The 6087-nt window shown below is 50.9% G+C and overlaps 1 protein-coding gene across 6 annotated transcripts in view; it reads right to left on the bottom strand.

The window, feature by feature from the left end:
• Positions 1-1989, bottom strand: part of DDX6 (DEAD-box helicase 6) — a 36174-nt gene extending 34185 nt beyond the window's left edge. For 2 of the 6 annotated variants that reach the window (XM_023644934.2, XM_070273760.1), the window contains exon 1: positions 1176-1313. The gene's annotated coding sequence lies outside the window, so the exon portion shown is untranslated. Of the gene's footprint in view, positions 1-934; positions 1094-1175; positions 1314-1735 lie in introns of those variants that run through there. The other 4 variants (XM_023644933.2, XM_070273761.1, XM_001503017.6 and 1 more) reach the window with 4 other exon arrangements.
• Positions 1990-6087: the final 4098 nt, after the last annotated feature.

The raw sequence follows: 6087 nt of genomic DNA on the forward strand, positions 1-6087 counted from the left end.
CTACCCCTTCCCAATTTAGATTTGCAATTTAGATTTTCAAAAATACGAACAAAACGTAGACTAGTTGGGAGGAGCCCCTTGCGGAGTTAATTACAGCACTTCCCAGATTGTAGTTAGCAACTGACAGTTTCACACCCAAAACAGTATCGCCATCTCCAACAAGAGCTTTTGTTTGCAAATGCAGCGCAGTTTCTCTAAGCCCGGTCTGGAAGTTGGAGTGACTGTTTTATTTTGAAGGAAAAAGGGGACCGTGTTAGAGAAAACGGAGTAAGCGATAAGGGAAAGGAACAAGCCAATTATTTGAACCCCGTAATTCTAAGGCAGTCATTTCTTACTCCCCCCTGCCCCCCAAAACGCACACTTCAAGTCAGCCCCCTGTGACCATAAACACAAAAGGGTTGAGGCCCTGCAATCGAATCTGCGCCACAAGAGCAGGGAACCAGCTCCGCGAACAGGAAACAATAGGGACTCCCCCCTACAAGGCCCCAAAGAGAAACCCTTTACTCAGAAAGGCCCTCCTTTCCGCCACGGCTGGGGGCTCCCTAATACCTCTTGTTATCGACCTACATACAAGGCCTTACTCCGATGAAGCAGCTGCCCGTCCTCTTCTAAACCGAGCCCTGCGATACTGCATGTCCCTGCCGCCCCCTATAGGGCCGCCTGGTACCCTATAACCTCCACCATCCCCCGAAGCCCCTGTGGTCCCACATTCTCTCATCCTCTACAAAGCTCCTCCATGTACTTTGCCCGCTCCTTATCCCGAGCCCGCCGCCGCGACATTCCGTATCTCCTGCTCAGAGCCCCTGCCCCACAGCGGCCGCCCGCCGGCCTTCCTCCCCAGGCCCGGCCAGGCCTCAGGCCTCCGCCTCCGAGCGCCCCCCGCGCCGGCCGGGGGGCTTCCCGCACGCCGCCGACCTCGACCCCACCGCCTCACCCCACTGCCCGCGGCTCGGGTCCGAGTCCTGCCACCGAGGCCACTCCCGCTCGGCACTCTCGGTCCTTTATTGTTGACTCGAAGCTCCCAAAATGGCGGCGGCTCCTTCCTCCTCGGAAACCTCCGCCCGCCCCCGCCCGGCCCCTAGCCTCTGCCTCCGCCCGCCCCCGCCCCCGCCCCGCTCGGGGCCGCTCGGCTGCGCAGCCCGCGCCCGCCGGCTCCCCGGGCCGGCCGGCCCTACCTCCGCCGCTGCCCGCTCTCATGGCGCCGCCGAAGTCGCCGCCCGGGCTGAGCTGACTCGGCTCCGCTCCCCCGCCCCGGCCCGCCGCCCCCTCCCCCTCGCCGTCTCTCCCCCTCGCCGTCTCTCCCAGCCTCCCCGCATGGCGATGGCGGCGGCGGCGGCCCCGCCTCCTCGCAAGATGGCGAGAGCCCAGCCGCCGCTGCAGCGCCCGCCGCGGCGTCACGGCGTGTCAGGCTTCGCGGCAGGAGCGAGCCGGGCCGGGGAGGCGCCCTAAGGGGAAAATGGAGGACCGTGCTCTCCCTGCGACCGGGGCCCCGCGGGTGCCCGCGCTGGGCATAGTTGGAGGGGACATACGAGTCCCTTCCTGAGGGAAAGGAGGCTGCTTTGCCACAGCTGAGGAGACACGACTGGGGCATGGTAGCTTGGAAGAGTCCGCCCGGTCTTCGGCCCTCACAGCGGCCGCTGGGGGTCGTGACCAGAGGGGGATCTACTCATTGCGGACCAGGGAGGCGTTCCGAGAACGGCCTCCCGGGCAGCGGCGTGGGGATGGGAGAGCTGACCTGCCATCGCCGGCGGGCCCAGGAGGCTGCTGCAGGGCCGAGCGGGCCGCGTCCGAGCCCCTTAGGGGCGCGCCTCCGCCCAAGAGCGCGCGGAACTAGAGGCCGGGAGGCACCGGCGGGCGCCCGGGTGTGGAGGCCGGAAGGGAGGCCGGCCCGGAGCGGAGGGCACGCCGGGGCGGGGGTGCGGCGGAGAGGCCCCCGGAGAGCACGCCGGGAGGGGGGGCGCGGCGAGAGGGCGTGCCGGGGGGGCCGACGGGGAGGACCGGGCCGCGGGGGAGGGGGCGCGCTGGGCGGCGGAGGGCGCGCCGGGGGAGGAGACGGGGGACCAGGGCAGCCGCCTTCCTCTCCCGGCCAACTGGGCCGGCCCCAGAGAGAGAGGGGGCGGGGGAGGCCGGGGCTCCCCCAAAGGAAGGGAAAGCTGCTGAAGAGTCAGTTCTAATGGAAATGGAGTTCTTTAAAGAAATGGGGAAGCTGAAGGCCGAGGGTGACTCTTTCCTCTCTGACCCCTCTAGAAAGATATTTATGTATTTGTTCCCATAAATACTTTTCATATTTTCATAACGTCTCCGTTTATCCTTAACAGAAATAACAGGAATGCTGTCTTGTTCCAGGTAAAACAAAAACTTGAAGCTAGAAAGCTAGCTAGGTCAAGGTAAAATGAAAACCTGGGTCTTCCTCCCGCCGAGAGACAATATACAGGACAATGGCCAGACCATAGGTGACAACAGAACCCCGACCCACAACCTCTGCAGCAGCCAGCGCGAGAAGGCAAACAACAGCCTCTGCAGTGATCGGCCCAGAGCGGGCAGGACTTGGTCACTGACTGCCAGCTTCCCTAATTCTGCCCCTGCTTCCAACTCGGGACCAATCAGAGAGAGCCAAATCTGCCCCCCAAACCAATCGTACGACATGCCCCGCTTCTGGTCAGCCCGCCTCCTGCTTCCCCGTGCCACTAGTGTCCAATCAGAGCGTACCTGGAGCCTTCCCGTTTTTTCATTGCGTGCTCGTGAGTCTCTACCAAACTAAGTCTAGCTGCCCGGCCTCCTTGCTGTAGCAAGCTCTGAATAAGTAGCCTGTTCTCATTTGATGATCTTTCTTTATTTTGGCACGGTCAATGGAAAGGTGGCAGAAGAGTGTGGAAAGGCTGTTCTTACAACTTTTTAAGTTCTAAATTTGGAACATGTCATCTCCCACCGAGATTTTAAAACACCCACTGCTGTGAGGGAGTAACCCTGCACCTTGTGCCCATCCTAGAGAGAGGATGGCTAAGAGGTTCCTTATTAAAATGCTAAAAGTGTGAGGCCTTATTTGCCTCACTGTCTTTCTAAGTAGCAGGAATGTGAAGGGGAGGAGGGCAAGAAGTGAGTGGGAGGGAGAGAAGCCTAAGGATTTAAAACAGGCCACTGCCTGGTAGAGTCTCTTCTCCTAGACCTCTCAAGAAATGAGAGCAGGCAAAGAAAAGGGCTTTGCATTCACAAATATTCTGTTACTTTCCAAAGGGGCCTGATTGAGGTCATGACAAACAGAAGTGAAGAGGCAACCTAAAGTAAAATATGAAATAGCTGCCCATTCTCCTAGGAATCCTGCCAGGGGTAAAACTTTTACAGTTTCTGCATGAAGTTCTTATAAGATAGTCAGATATTCTTACATCTTATTTTCAGATTTCTGGCGAGAAGTATGGATGGTATAGAATCAAGCTATAAACCCTTGGATATTTTCTTCTGGGATCAATTTTAGTATTTGATAGGTCTAATCCAAATATCTCAATACATTTTTTCTCCATAGTTCATGCAAATTAACAAGAATCATAGAGGGCCCAGCCTGGTGGCCCAGGGTTTCCTGGTTGGGATCCTGGGTGTGGACATGGCATCGCTTGGCAAGCCATGCTGTGGTAGGCGTCCCACATATAAAAAGTAGAGGAAGATGGGCACGGATGTTAGCTTAGGGCCAGTCTTCCTCGGCAAAAACAGAAGGATTGGCAGCAGATGTTAGCTCAGGGCTAATCTTCTCAAAAAAAAAAATCATAGAAAATATGAGACTTCAGGAATACAGATGAATTATTTGATAATGTACACAGTATTCTTATATTTGTAACTTGTATATTTTAAAAATATTACATAAATCCAATCCTTTGACCTTTTAGTTAATACTGAATATAATAGTTTGGGTGATCTGTGGTAAATATGGTTTCTGGCGGGTGTGCTGTCCCCAATGAGGTCACCTACTAATTGTGGCAAAATGCTTCCCAAGAGGTATTGGTCATTTTCATTTTGTTTTTAGTCACTCATTTCCCCCCACCCTACTTTTTGTGTTTTGAACTATGAAGCTGTTAGCGAAAGTGTTAGGCTGGCTCCTAGAGAATCTGTCTGTAGGAAACATTTTTTAAAAAGAAAATGATTCACAAATAGAATTGAGGTTTTCAATGTCTGTTTAAAACACAACAGGATTCCTTTTTTTTTTTTTTTTGGAAGAATGGGATGCGACTAAAAATGCTACTTGAAATTCAATCATAATAATGGGTCTTCCCAGCAAATATGGTTTGCCAGTCTCATATCCTATCCTCATTTATTTACCTAAAAATAACTAGAAGCAAAAAACAAAACAAAACAAAACAGGTTACTTACACTTGACTTCATTTTGACTTTAATGTAAAATATTTAGGACCTAAAATCCCAAGTAATTTGAATCTGGAATATATACATCTGTGATACTATTGTAAAAATCCAAACGTTTTCAACATGGTAAAATGGATTTCACACTTTTAACTTTGTATGTTTTTTTCCTAAGGAAACATAATAGCTTTTTTTTAAAACTCAAACTACAAAGCAAATGGGTTCATTACCTAGAAGAAAAAAGATTTACCCATACCATAATCTCAATGAAATGATTATATCACACCTGGCTAAGCTTTATAGTACAGCATTTTCCCTCTTTGATGATTTGCAGCGTAATATTCTGATTTTCCAAAAGAAGTTTCAGCAGATAAAGTTCCTCTCCAAATATGCTCGAGCTACATCTGGTAGTCACTAACCGAGACTAAAGGCTAACAAGCCCAAGGAGCCAAGTAACATTTTATTTGGACTTCATAGCAGGTAAAAATTGCCTCTTCAGTTTATACACCTGAAGAAAATGAAGCAACATCAGCCTACTGAGGCTTTAGCGAAGATAATCCTCAGAGAGTTATGAATACTGCGCTGAAGTTAATGCGTACTAAGCAGATGTCTTTGATCACTGAGAGACCATGCTAGGCACATTTTCTTGGAATAAATGTTCCACTTCCAGAGTAAACTCAAGTTGAAAAGTAGGAAAGCAAAATTACAAACAGGAAGCAGAGTAGATGGGTTAAACACATTTTCTCCATACTGCCGGGCTTGGTTTGCAGAATTGATATTCCCTTTGACAGATGATCTCCCCATTCCCAGGGCACCACAACCAGCCAACTCAGCTCACCAGGTGTCTTTTGGCCAAATCAGGTCCCAGCATTGTTTATGTTCTGGTCATCACCCAGAAAATTCTAGCTATTCATTTTGCCTCTTTAGTTTTCCTAAAATTACTGTGCACCAGCAATTTTAACTTATTCTTTAATTTGAACATAACCTGTGGCTGGGAAGACACTGGAATCTAGTTCTTTAGATGTAAATTTAATTAGGTCTGCTCAGATCAAGAAAGAGCTGACGCCGTCCCCGTCTATGCTGCCTTGGTCCCCTTGAGTATTTTCCAAGTGAGTTCAGGGGCGGTTGCTGATGGATAACGTTGATGGGGGTCCATGGCAATCTTGTGGAATTGTCGTGGTGGTGTTGTGTGTACCACGCCTCCTTTATACCCAAGATCTTGTAACAAGATTATATTCCTGAATAACCTTTTCTACACGGGTAGCAACAAAAGTGTCTGGCTCTGGTTTCCTGCCACTAGTCAACTTGCAGAAGGTTTTGTTGGTCCTTGAAAATAGAACCGTGATCTTAGGTATGAACCCTTGAAAGGTAGCTTATGGCTAACGCGTCGGCAATCTCTTCAAGCCTGAGTCTCAGTCCTGAGTAACATCTGGCCACGAGGACAAGTCAGGGAACAAAAGGAGAAAAAAGTATTTCAGTGCAGACGACTTCTCAGTGACCTTCCTAGCTCTTCGTCTGCTTGATGAATTTTTTTTTTTAAAGATTTTATTTTTTTCCTTTTTCTCCCCAAAGCCCCCCAGTACATAGTTGTGTAGTCTTCGTTGTGGGTCCTTCTAGTTGTGGCATGTGGGACGCTGCCTCAGCGTGGTCTGATGAGCAGTGCCATGTCCGCGCCCAGGATTCGAACCAACAAAACACTGGGCCGCCTGCAGCGGAGCGTGCGAACTTAACCACTGGGCC

The sequence above is a fragment of the Equus caballus genome, chromosome 7 (assembly GCF_041296265.1).
Source record: "Equus caballus isolate H_3958 breed thoroughbred chromosome 7, TB-T2T, whole genome shotgun sequence".
Lineage (NCBI taxonomy): Eukaryota > Metazoa > Chordata > Mammalia > Perissodactyla > Equidae > Equus > Equus caballus.